This window comes from Camellia sinensis, chromosome 12, assembly GCF_055761805.1.
Source record: "Camellia sinensis isolate YWXY chromosome 12, ASM5576180v1, whole genome shotgun sequence".
Lineage (NCBI taxonomy): Eukaryota > Viridiplantae > Streptophyta > Magnoliopsida > Ericales > Theaceae > Camellia > Camellia sinensis.
In genome coordinates, this window is record NC_138972.1 from 61678180 (window position 1) to 61695274 (window position 17095).

General features: G+C 29.2%; 1 pseudogene; it reads right to left on the reverse strand.

Moving 5' to 3' along the window:
* Positions 1 to 15950: 15950 nt before the first annotated feature.
* LOC114260695 (uncharacterized) lies at positions 15951 to 16969 on the reverse strand (annotated as a pseudogene).
* Between the last annotated feature and the right edge of the window lie 126 nt (positions 16970 to 17095).

Here is a 17095-nt window from a genome sequence, read left to right on the forward strand (position 1 = left end):
ATAGAGAGAAGAAATGAGCAAAAGTCGTCATCTTTATCTTTCTTGTAATCTTGCAAGTATTTTGTAATTTTTCAAGTATTCAATAAAGACGTGTGTGTGGGTTTTTTTTCTTTTAATTTTTTATTTTCGTAAACTTTTCTTTTTGTTGTTTTTAATATTCTAGAAGTTTGAGAGTAATGATAGAATTATTATTATTTGTTACCTATTTGCACGTTGAATTAGTGTATTGATAATTTGTTTATTGATAGATTTAGTGTGAGGGGTTATGTTTACTGTTTAGACTTTGAAAATTATTCGTGGAAGACAAAGAAGTTGGGTATGAAAAATAATTCGAATTTAAAGATGAGCTTCCTTATAAGTAAATTATAATTTTTGTAGTTTTATAAATATGCGATATTGGAAGTCCTTATTTGCAAATATAATACTTGTGGTCCAACAAGTAGATTGCCCAATAGTGTAATAATTATTTCAAGTAAACATTTACTTGCGTAAAATAGTAGAAAATGACGGTGATAATAATGGATCACTTTAGGTTGGTTTGCGATGCCTTAGTTTTTTGGATTTTTAATTTTTTGGTTATTTTAGTTTGGGGTTAAAAAATCTTATTAAGGATAGATTTTTTGATTTTTCTAATTTTTGTGAGAACAAAAATGAAATAATTATAATTTAGATGTAACATTTTGTCTTATTAATTTTTTAATTAATTTTATTTTTTGTAACTATTTTAGCCAAAAAACTTTGGTGGAGCTCTAGAAATGTGATTCCGTCATTGGTTTGAACATTGTGTTTAGTTTGAGCTCTAGAAATGTGATTCTAGTCATTGGTTTGAACATTGTGTTTAGTTTGAGCTCTGGAAACGTGGTTCTACACTCACTTTTGAAAGCACGTATACGCGGTCATCTTCCGGGATGTCCCCGGACGTCCGGTCGATTGACCGTAATAGTGTTGTTTTTATTTTTATTTTTATTTTTTTTGTAATTGGAACCCGTTATTTTTTTATATTGTAAATAAAAAATATTTTCGGAATTTCTTTTAAAAAAATTATGAGTTTTGAATAGAATTTTGAATTGTGTGTTTAGTTATAAGTTTGTAAGTTTTTGAATCAAATATCAAATGTCACATCAAAAATTTCAAACTCAATTCAAAACGTTTTTCAAAACTCATAACCAAACAAAATTTTCACAATCAAATCATAATTCCAAAACTCACAAACTCAAAATACAACTCTATTCTCAAATCATAATTTCAAAACTCTACCAAACGCTATTTAAATTTTTCCTTCTCAAGCGAGGGCTTAGTCTACTAATGGACCATTATAATAGTGGTTTATAGGGCGAATTACACTAATAATCCTTATAGTTTAAGGTTCATGTCACTTTGGTTCCTGATTTTTCAATTGTGATACATTTGACTCTGAATTTTAAATTTTGTTCCAAATAAGGACAATTGAAGATACTATTACTTAATTTCAAGGGCAAAATTGTCAATTTGATAAAATATACACTAATTTGACAAAATAAATGTCAAAAAAAATATTCTTAAATTTTTAAAAATTAGTTATACCCCCACCAAAGATAAAATTATGTAAAATTGATAAATCTTTTAGACTTTTTTTTTACTAAATTAATTTTTATTATGTATTTGGATGATGATCATGTAATGCGTGGTTGTTTTTATTTTCATTAAGTTAGTTTCTATTTTTTTAAAAGTCAAATATAGCGACAACTTTGATATCATTATTAGACCAATCCCTTAAATCAAAAAATCTAAAATTAAAAACATTTCATATATTAAATATATCGATCACACTTTAAAAGCTTAACAACTACTCATTATATGATTATCATTCAAACACATAATAAAAATTAATTTGGTAAAAAAATAAATAAATAAATGTCTAAAAGATTAATCAATTTTATATAATTTTATCTTTGGCAGATAGAAATAATTTTTAAAATTTTAAAAATAATTTTTTGACATTTTTTTTTTGTCAAATTAGTGTATATTTTATCAAATTGACTATTTTGCCATTGAAATTAAGCAATAGTATCTTCAATTGTCCTTATTTGGAATAAGATTCAAATTTTAAAGTCAAATATGTCACAATTGAAAAGTTAGGTATTAAAGTGACACGAATCTCAAACTATAGAAATTTTTTTGTTACAGTAAACTATAAGAATTGTTAGTATAATTTGTCTTAATTTATAAGTGAAAAGGTACTATTATTATGAAAATCCCAAAAAATCTAATAGTAGAAATGATGCTGATAATAATGGAATCACCTTAGTCTAATAACGGACCAGTGTAATATTAGTTTATAAGAGAAAAGGTTCCATTACAGTGTTAGTAGAAATAATAGTTTGTAAGTGAAAAGGTACTATTATTTTGAAAATCCCAAAAAATCTAATAGTAGAAATGATGGTGATAATAATAGAGAATCACTTTAGTCTAATAATGGACCAGTATAGTAATAGGTTATAAGAGAAAATTTACTATTACAATGTTGAGGGTCGGATGATTCGAAATTTTTTTTAATTTATTTATTGGATTGTATTGATTTTTTTTTTTTTTTTTTTTGGTGAGGTAGTTATGTGTAAAGATGTGCTAAAAAACAAGACATCTCGCATCCAGTTAGTTTACATGGTTTGATAAGGTGAGTAAGTTGGGTTGAACTAATTAGATTATAAAATGGATTGATCAATTAGAAATAAAAATATAACAGAGACTCGTACAAAATTATATGGAATTAATAAATTTTAATCAGCAACCTAATTGATCAGTCAATTTTATCACTCAATCAGTCCAACTCAGACTGAGTTGGTGCGAGATGTCCACTCTTCCAAAAAATAAAAAAATTTCAAGGCCCTAGCACTGCCGTATTATTTTTGATGGGAAGGAAAGATTTCAAATCCAAAAATGTTCTATTATAGTAGTTACAAAATAAAATAATGGAGCTCTATTATAAAAGGAAAGGATTTTTGATGGGAAGGAAACATTTCAAATCCAATAATGTTCTAATGTAGTATTTACAAAATAAAATAATGGAGCTTTATAATGGGTTATGAAAGGAAAGGTTGATGTTTGATACTCCCTTTGAAATTTCTTTTTAAAAATCAGGATTGGCTTAGTAGGTGTTTGGCATGTATTAAAAAATATATATATATTTTTTATATGTATGTATTTATTTGGATCATATCAATTAATATCTATCAACATTTATCAATATTTTCTCCATACTTTTCTATTCACGTTCTCTATTTTTCTACTTATTTTTTATTATAAAAAGTCAAAAAGTGTATTTATTTAAAATATCACAAATCGCTCCTTAATCAACTACATGTATATATTTTTTTGTATAGGAAAATATCAGTGGGTTTTAAAAAATAATTAAAAATTAGTGATTTGGATTTTTTATTGATAAATCATATTTAGAGGTGTTCTAACCCAATAAGTCTACCAAGAAAAATTATAACCTAATTAGTCTCATGTATTTATACTTTTATTTTATGAGGTCTTTTTTTTTTTTTCTTGATTTATATTGTTTGTTGGACTATTATATCCTTATGTCTATTGTTGATATGTATTACATAGAAAAAAGATATATACATTTCCTTTTTGTTACTATCTTTATTTTGGTAGTTACCATTATTCACATTTATGGTATTGTTTCATTGTGCTAGGGTTTCGAAACTCTCTATTTGGTAGGGTTTAGAAACTTTAGTTTACACATGGTGGTGAAATAATATTATGTTCCTCATTGTTGCGGTAAAACTTTGTGTTCCTTCATTGTCACTTTGTATTCAAAATTCTGTGGTCGTTCATTATTACTCTATGTTTGAAACTTTATGTTTCCATTGTTGTAAGTCGAAACTCTGTTCATGTCCAATCAATTTTGTTACAAACATATTCTTTCAAAGGTAAGTTTGATTTTGAAAAATCTAGTAATCCCCTAGACGTTGATTTGTGATAATGTATCAATTTTAAGCAGTAAATAATAATCTCAATCAAACAATCAAGATAAATCGACACAACGATTTTACGTGAAAAAATCACAATTGGAGCGCCTCCAATTGTGAAAACAAATCACGGGAAAAAGTCACAAAACAATCCACTAAAAAGACAAAAAAGAATTACACAAGTGTTTTCTCAATTACCTAGCAAATTCACGCCCGAATTGAACCGATCCCAATGTGTCTCTTCCACCACCATCTTCACTTCGAAATTATCTTGCCCAACATTGAATCCACAACGCCAATGTCGAATCACGACAATGAGCCACTCTAGAATCCACCAAAGTTTCAGGTTCGAATTCCCCGGAATCCACTGAAGAACAACACTCTTTTCGTATTGAATAAACAAACAATCCTTTGATGTATACTTCTTAAACCATGAGCAGAATACTCAATCAAATATCAAAGAAAACTAGCAAAATAGTCTCAGATATAAATCCTCATATCCAAGAAAAAGATCTGGAAACGTAATCCTAAAATCTGAATGAAACATATATTTATAGAAAACTATTCTGCGATCTCCGCTCGAGCGTAGGAATGGCTGCTCAAGCGGACCGACAGTCAAACATGGGAAATTCCGCTCGAGCGGGAAAAAATAACTTCCAGTATTTTTGCAGGCGATCAAACTTCTGGAACCAAGCATTCTCCACTCAAGCGCACAAACGACCACTAGAGCGGACAAGTAACTTCGAATGCATTTTTGCATTTTACTACGGGGACGCTGGCCCTCAATCCCGCCGTGGCACTACCCCAGACCCGCTAAGGGGCGCTACCCCCTAGACCCCCGTCATAGTCAGCGAAGTGACAAACATGAAAGAATTAACACCACAAACTTCTCTGCAAAACACAATTTGGGTTGAATTTGCATCTAAAACTTATAGCCTCACTGAAATAAAAAGATCGAATAATATTTTTAAAAATAAAAAGATCGAATAATATTTGATTTGAATTGGTAGAATGATGAAAATAATTTTTAAAAATAAAAACCTAACAGATTTGATTTGGCAATCCAAATAAAATAATATTTTTTTATTTTTAGAGTGGTCATTATCACTATCATTGACAATCTATGCAATTTCATCATTCTACCAATCCAAATCAAATCTATTAGGTTTTTATTCTTGGCAATCCCGTTTAACAAAATTCTTTTCAGTTGTAATTTTATTCAATCTTTTTATTTCAGTGAGGCTATGAGTTTTAGATGTGAATCCAACTCGAATTGTGCCTTGCAGAGAAGTTTGTGGTGTTAATTCTTTCATGTTTGCCACTTCGTTGACTATGACGGGGTCCCAGGGGGCAGCGCAACAGTGGAGTTGAGGGGCAGCGCCCCTATAGCAAAATGAAAAAATACATTCGAAGTTGCTTGTCCGCTCGAGTGGCTGTTTACGCGCTCGAGCGGAGAACACTTAGTTCCAGAAGTTTGATCGCCTGCAAAAATACTGGAAGTTGTTTTTTCCCGCTAGAGCAGAATTTCCCGCGCTCAAGCGTTGGTCCGCTCGAGCGGCCATCCCTGCGCTCGAGCGGAGATCGCAGAACAGTTTGCTATAAATATATGTTTCGGTCAGATTTTAGGGTTACGCTTCCAGATCTTCTTTTTGGATATTAGGGTTAATAGGAAAAGGCGGAACTTAGCTCAACACTAAGCAATCTAAGGAAAAGAAAGCTAACTACCATATACAAACTACCTAGGCCAGGAAGCTATCCTAGTTAGGTCTTCTTTCCTTTCAGTCTCTTAGTTATGAATATTCTTGTCCTATAGTAAGATCGATAAAGTCTTTACGTAGTTCCTTTTCTCACGCGCTTTTCCACGATTCGCCTGTGGTAAAGCAGCCCTCTAATATCCTTTCGAGTGAGGTTTCCACTTTATATCTGAGGCTATTTTTCTAGTTTTCTTTGATGTTTGATTGAGTATTCTACTCATGGTTTAAGAAGTATACATCAAAGGATTGTTTGTTTATTCAATACAAAAAGAGTGTTGTTCTTCGGTGGATTTCGGGGAATTCAAACCTGAAGCTTTAGTGGATTCTGGAGTGGCTCATCGTCGTGATTCGACATTGGCATTATGGATTCAACGTTGGGCAAGATAATTTCGAGGTGAAGACGGTGGTAGAAGAGACACATTGGGGTCGGTTCAATTCGAGCGCAGATTCGCTAGGTAATTGAGAGAACACTTGTGTAATTATTTTTTGTCTTTTTAGTGGATTGTTTTGTGACTTTTGTTCGTGGTTTTTTTTTTTCCTTCACAATAGGAGCGCGCTCCAATTGTGGTTTTTTCACGTAAAATTGTTGTGCCGATTTATCTTGATTGTTTGATTGAGATTGCTATTTACTGCTTAAAATTAATACATAATCACAAATCAACATCTAGGGAATTACTAGATTTTTCAAAATCAAACCTACCTTGAAGAATATGTTTGTAACAAAATTGATTGGACATGAACAGAGTTTCGACTTACAACAATAGAGAAATATAAAGTTTCAAACATAGAGTAATAATGAACGACCACAGAATTTTGAACACAAAGTGACAATGAAGGAACACAAAATTTCACCGCAACAATAAGGAACATAATATTATTTCACTACTATGTGCAAACTAGAGTTTCTAAGCCCTACCAAATAGAGAGTTTCAAAACCCTAGCACAATGAAACAATACCATAAATGTGAATGAAACTGATCAAAAAGAAAAACGTGAATAATGATAACTACCAAAATAAAGATAGTAACAAAAAGGAAATGTGTATATCTTTCTTCGGTGTAATACATATCAACAATAAACATAATGGTATAATAGTCCAACAAATAATATAAATCAGCAAAAAAAAAAAAAAGAAGACCACATGAAATAAAAGTATAAATATATGGGATTAATTAAGTTATAATTTTTCTTGGTAGACTTATTGGGCTAGAACACCTCTAAATATGATTTATCAATAAAAAATCCAAATCACTAATTTTTAATTATTTTTTAAAACCCACTAATTTGTTCCTATAAAAAAAAATATGTAGTTGACTAAGGAGTGATTTGCGATATTCTAAATAAATGTACTTTTTGATGTTTTATAAAAAAAAATAAGTAGAAAAATAGAGAAAGCGGGTAGAAACGTAAGGAGAAAATATTGATAAATGTTGATATATGTTAATTGATATGATCCAAATAAATACATGTATATAAAATATATATATATATATATATATATATGTTTTTAATACATGCCAAACACCTACTAAGCCAATCCTGATCTTTAAAAAGAAATTTCAAAGGAAGTATCAAACTTCAACCTTTCCTTTCATAACCTATTATAAAGCTCCATTATTTTACTTTGTAAATACTACAATAGAACATTATTGGATTTGAAATCTTTCCTTCCCATCAAAAATCCTTTCCTCTTATAATAAAACTCCATTATTTTATTTTGTAAATACTATAATAGAACATTTTTGGATTTGAAATCTTTCCTTCACATCAAAAATAATACCGCAGTGCTAGGGCCTCGGTTTTTTTTTTTTTTTTTTTTTTTGGAAGAGTGGACATCTCGTACCAACTCAGTTTAAGTTGGATTGATTGAGTGATAAAATTGACTGATCAGTTAGGCTGCTGATTAAAATTTATTAATTCCATATAATTTTGTATAAATCTTTGCTATATTTTTATTCCTAATTGATCAGTCAATTTTATAATCCAATTTGTTCAACCCAACTCACTCACCTTATCAAACCATATAGGCTAAATGGGTGCGAAATATCTAGTTTTTTTAACACATCTTTACACATAACTACCTTACCAAAAAAGAAAAAAACAACCAACACAGTCCAATAAATAAATTAAAAAAAAATATTCGAATCATTCGACCCTCAACATTATAATAGTACATTTTCTCTTATAACCTATTACTATACTGGTCCATTATTAGACTAAGTGATTCCATTATTATCATCATTATTATTTTATTTTTTTTGATTCAAATTATCACCGTCATTTCTACTAACACTATAATAGTTCCTTTTCTCTTATAAACTAATATTATACTGGTTCATTATTAGACTAGGAGTTATTTGGGGTATCTTAAATAAGTGTATTTTTTGTCTTTTTATATTAAAAAGTTGAGAAAAAAAAGATAGATGTTTGGGTTAACTTTTTATCTTTTTACGAAAAAATGTGTAATAAAAAATTATATAAATAAGTGTATAGGAGAAATAAGTGTAATAGGTTGTACAACACCTTTTCTAAGCGGAGGGTAGGAGATAAGGACATGATTGCCTCCTTCGCGGGCAATTATTTGTACTGTGTTGTTCGGCCTGAGGGGCCCACCATGAGTCCCATTTTGATAATCTGAACCGTTCAATATGTAGAACTCGTCGATTATTATATGCCAGTAAAAAATTACATTTATCGGATATCGAAATCACATTAATCGAATTAGTTTTTGTTCACCAATTAACTATAACACCATCCCTTTTTTTATTTTTATTTTATACAAAACTGATTTGATCATATAGTTAGCAATATCCGATCAATGTGATTTTTTATAAGCATATAGTACTCAACGAGTTCTACATATTGAACGGTTCAGATTATCAAAATGTGACCCGTGGTGGCCCCCACGAGCTGAACAACACAGTCTAAATGGTTGCCCATGAAGGAGGCAATCATTTATAGACCAGTATAGCAGACCAATCACGCGGACAACCCATCACTTCAGCAAAAAGTTGAGTTGTATTTTTTTGTGTAAATTTATTTTTTTTAATTTTTTTTATGAATAGTGATAACTTTTTAGGTTTTTAAATAACTTTTTGACTTTTTATCTTTTTCAAGTCATGCCAAACCAGGCCTAAAGTGACTCCATTATTATCACCATCATTTCTACTATTAGATTTTTTGGGATTTTCATAATAATAGTACCTTTTCACTTATAAACTAGGACAAATTACACTAACAATCCCTATAGTTTGAGATTCATGTCACTTTAGTTACTGACTTTTTAATTGTGACACATTTGACCTTAAAATTTGAATCTTGTTCTAAATAAGGATAATTGAAGATACCATTACTTAATTTCAAGGGCAAAATGGTCATTTTGATAAAATCTATACTAATTTGACTAAAAAAATATAAAAAAAATATTTTTAAATTTTTAAAAATTATTTCTATCTGCCAAAGATAAAATTATGTAAAATTAATAAATCTTTTACACTTATTTATTTATTTTTTTACCAAATTAATTTTTATTATGTGTTTGGATGATAATTATGTAATGAGTGGTTGTTAAGATTTTAAAGTGTAATTGATATATTTAATATATGAAATGTTTTTAATTTTAAATTTTTTGATTTAAGGGATTGGTTTAATAATGATATCAAAGTTGTCGCTATATTTGACTTTTGAAAAAATAAAAACTAATTTAATGAAAATAAAAACAACCACCCATTACATGATTATCATCCAAATACATAATAAAAATTAATTTGGTAAAAAAAAAATGTCTAAAAGATTTATCAATTTTACATAATTTTATCTTTGGTGGGTAGAAATAATTTTTAAAAATTTAAGAATACTTTTTTGACATTTATTTTGTCAAATTAGTGTATATTTTATCAAATTGACAATTTTTCCCTTAAAATTAAGTAATTGTATTTTCAATTGTCCTTATTTAGAACAAGATTCAAAATTCAGGATCAAATGTGTCACAATTGAAAAGTCAGGAACCAAAGTGACATGAACCTTAAACTATAAGGACTGTTAGTGTAATTCGCCCTATAAACTATTATTATAATGGTCCATTAGTAGACTAAGCCCTCGTTTGAGAAAGAAAAATTTAAGTAGCGTTTGGTAGAGTTTTGAAATTATGATTTGAGAATAGAGTTGTATTTTGAGTTTGTGTGTTTTGAAATTTATGATTTAATTGTGAAAAATTTATTTTGTTATGAGTTTGAATTGAGTTTGAAATTTTTGATGTGACATATGATATATGATTCAAAAACTTACAAATTCATAACTAAACACACAATTCAAAATTCTAATCAAAACTCGTAAAAAAAATTTAAAAAAATTCTGAAAATGTTTTTTATTTACAACATAAAAAACAACGGGTGCCAATTGCAAAAAAAAATTTAAAAAAAAATAAAAACAACACTGTTACGGTCAACCGATCGGACGTCCGGGGGACATCCCGAAAGATGACCGAATATACGTGTTTTCAAAAGTGGGTGTAGGATCACGTTTTCAGAGCTCAAACCAAACACAATGTTCAAACCAAGGACTGGAATCACATTTCTAGAGCTCCACCAAACACAACCTTAAAGTTTTTTGACTAAAATAGTTATAAAAAATAAAATTAATTAAAAAATTAATAAGACAAAATGTTACATCTAAATTATAATCATTTCATTTTTTCTCTCACAAAAGTTAAAAAAATAAAAAAATCTATCCTAAATAAGATTTTTTAACCCCAAACTAAAATAATCAAAAAAGTAAAAATCTAAAAAACCAACAGATCCCAAACCAACCTAAAGTGATTCCATTATTATCACCGTCATTTTCTACTATTTTACGCAAGTAAGTAAATGTTTACTTGAAATAATTATTAGGCAATCTACTTGTTGGACCACAAGTATTATATTTGCAAATAAGGACTTCCAATATCGCATCAACTTCTTTGTCTTCTACGAATAATTTTCGAAGTGTAAACAGTAAACATAACCCCTTACGCTAAATCTATCAACAAACAAATTATCAATACATTAATTCAACGTGCAAATAGTAAACAAATAATAATAATTCTATCATTACTCTCAATCTTCTAGAATATTAAAAACAACAAAAAGAAAAGTTTACGAAAATAAAAAATTAAAAAAACCCACACACACATTTTTATTGAATACTTGAAAATTACAAAATACTTGCAAGATTACAAGAAAGATAAAGATGACTACTTTTGCTCATTTCTTCTCTCTATAAGGCCATCTCCAATCGTTCACCAAATCCAACATCAAATTCAAATTTTATGAAAAAAAGATGCTTTTTGTGTTCCAACGGTTGCACCAAAACAGTATCAAATTGAGAAAATATCAAACGTTTCATCAAACTGAGGACGACTTGCCCCTTTCTCCAATTCACTGTACATAGCCGTTGAGTTGGACCCACCGGACGTCCGGCCGGATGTCTCACCGGATGACCTTTTTAAAGCAAAAATTTGTGAAAATTTTACACTAGGGGGTCGACCGGTCGACCACCTTAGCAAATTTTTTGAAGCAATAGAAATGAAGGCAAAAACTTCAAATTTGCTCTTACCGGTTGACCGGTCGGTCGACCCTCTAGACGACCCTCTCTGTTTGATGCACACTACAGTGAACGGTTGGAGCTGTTGGTATCAGAATGAAAAAATTGATTTTTTTTTACTCAAATTTGGTGAAAATTTTGTTCAATCGTTGAAGATGCTCTAAGACTACATTTACCAAACGCAATTCACACTCTTTTATAGACATATAGCAAATTTTAACTAAGAATTTGAAATATACAGAAATGAAAGATCAATTACGGTTCTTGCAACAAGATAATAAATCTTTTATAAATTTGAATTATTGAACTTAAAATACAACAAACAAACATATAGTGGTATCTCTACTAAGTATGATCCATTGTTAGTGGGTATTCCAATCACTTTGGTTTTAGTTATCATGTCAATCACATTGTTATGTCTTCAACTTGCAAGATTCCTATCCTATTTTTTACAGATACAAATGTCCATCTTTTTCATTGAATTTTAATGAATTCGGGCCCCTCGCTTGATCCCATACCGTTCCCAAATAGTAGAATAGAAATCTAGTACTTTAATTATTTATTCTTCAAGCATTTGGAGCATTTCCTATACTTTGTCATACACCAGTTTGGAGGTTTTCATAATTTACGATTACAATTATCTCATTTTGGTAGCATATTTTGTTTATCATGTTGAAGAATACTGTATAATATGTTATGAAAAATATGAGCCTATCAATTTTTTCAACGATTGGGTCATAAAATTTTCACTATTTTTCATTTTTCTTGGAGATTAAATTTGTACAAGATGAAGGATAGAGTAATTAAATTTGAGTAGGTTGACAAAATTAAATATAATATTTTCAGCTATAATAGACACAATTTGTGTCGTAATAATTCTTGGACTTACTCTCATAACTGCAGTAGCTTATTTGATTATTGCTAGAAATTTATTTAAGCTTCGAAAATCATCTTTGTCGATCTTCACAGTTTCAACAATTTCAAATTCAATCCATTGTATATTAATTTTATTCACTAATACCACAAGACTTGGCCATTGATGACCCCAATTTAGGGAATTGACTAAAAATGACATACAGACTTGGCAATCTTCATAAAATTTTCAATAAGATCTTTCGGTAAAAAAATATTTTTATTTATTTTTAATTATAAAAATTCTTTTTGAGAAAATTGTTGAAAAGTCAAATCTAACAATTGTCTAAGACATTAGGTTTAGTAGATATTTTTTGTTGGTGAGGGATTCACCCAGTTTGATGAGAAATCCATTTATTATTTTAGAAGACATTTTGTTTTCAATTTCACCCTTAATATATCTGTTGAATTTTTTAATTATCTGCTTAATTTTTTAATAGGGGATTTATTAGGAAATCTTTTTTCAAGCACTTATATTCCAATTAGTCTATAATATATTTTTGTATTCTAATAAGTCCTATTATTTGGACATTTGACCTACCAAATCCTAATTCGCATATTTAAGGTATATTATGGACAATTTTAACCTTACAAATATTTTTTGAATGCTTAGTAACTTGGTGATATAATCATTCATATTTGACAGTGTGAATGTTCACATCATGAAACATTTATACTGTCAATGTAAATATTATTAGGGATATTTTGGTAACTATGTCACCCATAGGACTTATTGGAACATAAGAAAATAATTTGGAGTAAGTGGAACATAAGTAGGTGAAGAGAGATTTATGAATAAATATCACTTTTAAATATTTGTTCAAATATTTTATCTGCTTAATTTTTTTGACTATCTGTCAAATTTGTATCATTATGTTGGAATGGTGAATCTGTTTTGTATTAATTATTCAGGGCGTGACATTTTTTTTTAAATAAAAAAAATTAGAAACTAGTTTGGAAAAAAAATTAACAAAATGTTTTTTTTTACAGAAGAGAGGGGATTGGAATTTGCGTTTGGATTTGAAATTTTGAGTTTTTGGTCCCAAAATTGGACATAAGATGGTTTAGGGAGTAAATTGAGAAAAATTACAAATGTTAAGAGGTAAAGTAAGAAAAAAAATACTTTAAGGGCCAAAGTTAAAAAAATATGAAACTTAAATGAGGGGTAAGTGTAATTTACCTATTTTTATGCCAATGTGGCATTTTTCATTTCAAATTAGACGGAAGTTAGTTTTGGAAGTAAAATATTAAAAAAAAAAAAATTACAAATGTTAGAGGCAAAAAGTGGGGAAAAAATATTTTATGAGTCAACAGAAAAATTATAAAATTTAAGGGAAACAAAGTGTAACTTATCTTATGATTTATAACCTGTTACTAATGTTATAATTGCATGATTTTCAGCTGGCGATGGTTACACATTGAATTATTACTATTTTATTAACACACGTTTGGAATGTGGGAAAAGATATAAGGTTTTCACTGGTTAATTTACGCTCTTATCTTATCTATAACCTGTTACAAATGTAACTATTACATGATTTTCAGCTGGTGATGTTTACACATTTTTTTAAAGGGAAAGTTTTCAATAAATCTTATATGTTGGAGTTATATTTCATTTAGTTTCATAATTTTTTTTTGGTAATCTATTTAGTTATTTTGAATGTATAATGACTCATTTATTATTATAATCTCCTTAATTGTTGTTGTTTGCTGGAGTGTTATGTTTGGAAAAAATAGACTAAGGAGTTTTTAGGCTGTTATATTGGATTGTTTGGAGTAACTGATTCACATAAAGCTGATTAATCAGTTACTCCAATTAATCACATAAATTTAAGAAGAACTGATTCATTTTTTTAATCACATTTTTTATGTGAATCAATTAATTGGAGTAACTGATTCACATAAATTTAAGAAGAACATATGTGAATCAGTTACTCCAATTAATCAGCTTTATGGCAGCTTTATGGTTAGTCTATTCAATTAATTGGAGTAACTTATTCACATATGTTCTTCTTAAATTTATTTTTAGATAGTGGTAATGTTTACTGATTGACTTATGGTTTTATTACCACGTGTTTGGTACATTGGAAAATATATAAGTTTTTTTTATTACATATATGTCATTTTACATCCGTTTTGTTCATGGATTTGTTTCATTCTTTAATGTTTAAGTACATCACACCCTTACTAATAAAATATATAAGTATTATATTGGATAGAGTATCAAAATTTTTAGAGAAGGTACCAAAAGAAGAAATAATGATTCATTCATGTTAATCACGTGTTAAAAAAAATATTATACCAATGACAGCACATAGAGTTCTTGTTAAGGTGTAGAAAATATCAAAGTAATAACAATTTTAATGTATTTTTCATTTTTTTATATATTTTATTTTTTATACACATTTTACATGTATGTTAAGACTAATGATTATCCATTATAGGTCATTAACATTTCCCATGACCCTTTAATGAGTTGTGTATTTAGCAAAAGATGATATTTGACAATCATTTAATGTAGGGAAAATTACAAAAAAATTAAAAAAATAAGGGTTTGACCTTTGTAATAAAATAAATTCTAAATTTTTAATTTTGTCAATTTAAATCCTGAACTTTTAATTTTTTTTTTTCAAACTAAACCATTTGTCTATTTTTGTTTAGTAAAAAAAAAAAGGTCATTCAACTCAATGAAAATGTGTATTTTAGATATTTTATGTATATTTACATTGAGTTTAATGACAAATACTATTTTTTTGGTCAATTTTAGTTAATGAAAATATGCAAATAGTTTATATTGAAAACAAATAAAAAAATCATGATTTAAATTAAAAAAAATTAAAAATTCAGAATTTATTTTGTTACAATGGTCCAACCATTATTTTATTTTTTTTTAATTTTCCCTCTAATATATGTATTGAATCAGGATGTGCGCAAATGCCATAATTGTTTGGCTCTTTGGGAAGGAGGATTAGATTAATAATATGTGAGACTCACCTAAAGTATGTTTAGTTGAGAATATAAATGAGAGGATTAACTGTCTCCTTGGACTTAATCACCACATATGGTAAGACTAACAAAGCTACGGGAGGGTTGAGATTAGAAATTGAGTAAGGGGATTAGTGAATTTTTAAATAATTTTTAAGCCAAAATTATATTTTTGTAAAACAAAAAAAAAAAAATAGGAGATTTTTTTTTAGTGTCCCTGGTATTAAGATTTTATATCATAAAGGACATCAAATATTTTCATAATGTCTAAAGTCTCTTAAATCAATCCAGAGAAATTTCAGTCCAAACTAGAGAATTTCTCTAGACCAACCCAGAGAAAATTCAATTCAAACCAGAGAATTTCTCTAGTCCAAACCAGAGAAATTCAATCCAATACACGAAGCAAACGCAATGATTGTTATGCACAAAAGTGCAAGACAATCCTACCAAGAAAACACAACATGTGCCTGGTCGAAGATGTGCATCTACAGAGTCCCATTAAAATAGTCATCTCATTAAAATTGTTCAATAACATTTCACAATAATTCACGCCACCCTACATGTTTATTATAACAACAAAAATGATCTAGTTGTGAACAAAAAAAAAACTAACTTGCATTTGATTATGTTGTGAACAAAAGTCATAATATTTTTCACTGGGCATCTGAAAGCACTACAATAGCTAAGCGAATTTCATTATCTGAAAATTCTTGATTTGGGCCAGTGAAAATTGCAAATTCCTTGCGTTGTGTTGCTCCGGTGCCTACAGTGCAAGTTCAGAGTTTTCCAATGTCATCGCCACAACTTTGCGTATGGGAATACTCTCATCTTTACTGAGAAGCTTCAACGATGGGTGGACCTCAATATCGTGCATGAATACCTTATCTTCAATATTTAGATTGCTTACGTCCACCTCAATTTTGAAGGGGATGTGTTCAACTGGGTATAGATATTTTAAAGTTGTCCTTATCCTATTTAAAGTACCTCCTTTCTTGAGACTAAGACAAACATCTTCTCCTTTGAAAACAACCAACACATCAATCTTCAACTCCGATCCTTCATCAGCCCAAACAAACAGCAAATTCAAAATCTTCCCACACTCTCCCCTTTCCTATGAATCTTGATGGGGAGAACAGTACTAGATTCGAGAAGAGTGAAGGAACTAGAACCAACGTGGATCTGGATAGGGAAAGTAGTGGAGTAGAAGAAGGGGAGTTGAACAGAGTTAAGGATGGCTTGAATCTGCTTCCTCTTGGTGGTAACGAGGTGTTTTCTGGAGGCCGACCTGGTGGTGGTGGTGGTGGTGATGGTGGTGGTGGTGGTGGTGTGGCCGCCTTTGCCTTGGGCTAACACAATGGTGGGGATTCGGCCTTAGAGTCTGTCTATTGCGGAGACTTTGCGGTCAATGTACTGGCTTGGATCATAACCATCTTCACTACCTCATCCTCTTTCGCAACTCCTTTACAGATTAATTTGATTTTTCTCTGTGATATATGGGTGTAGGATTGAGAGACTTTAGACATCATAAAATAATATTATGGATCTTTTCATTATTAAAAATGGGAGAGGGATTTTACACTAAATTTTTCAAAAAAATAATTATAATATTAAAAAATTACTAAAAATTAAAAAAAATTATTAATTTTATATATTAATACTATCTATAGTATTACTAATCCGGTGGTATATAAACAAACACTTTTTTTTCCTATATCTCCAACCTAATATCACCACACTAATAATTTTCCCACTCAATCTCACCAAATCCTTAATTCCCTCCATTTTATGGAGCCAAACAAATGTGATCAAATTATTTATATTGTGTAAATAGAAACTCCCAATAACTAACCGACCTAGTACACAATCTATCTTAAATATGTATCTGAAGACTACATATTTACATTAACT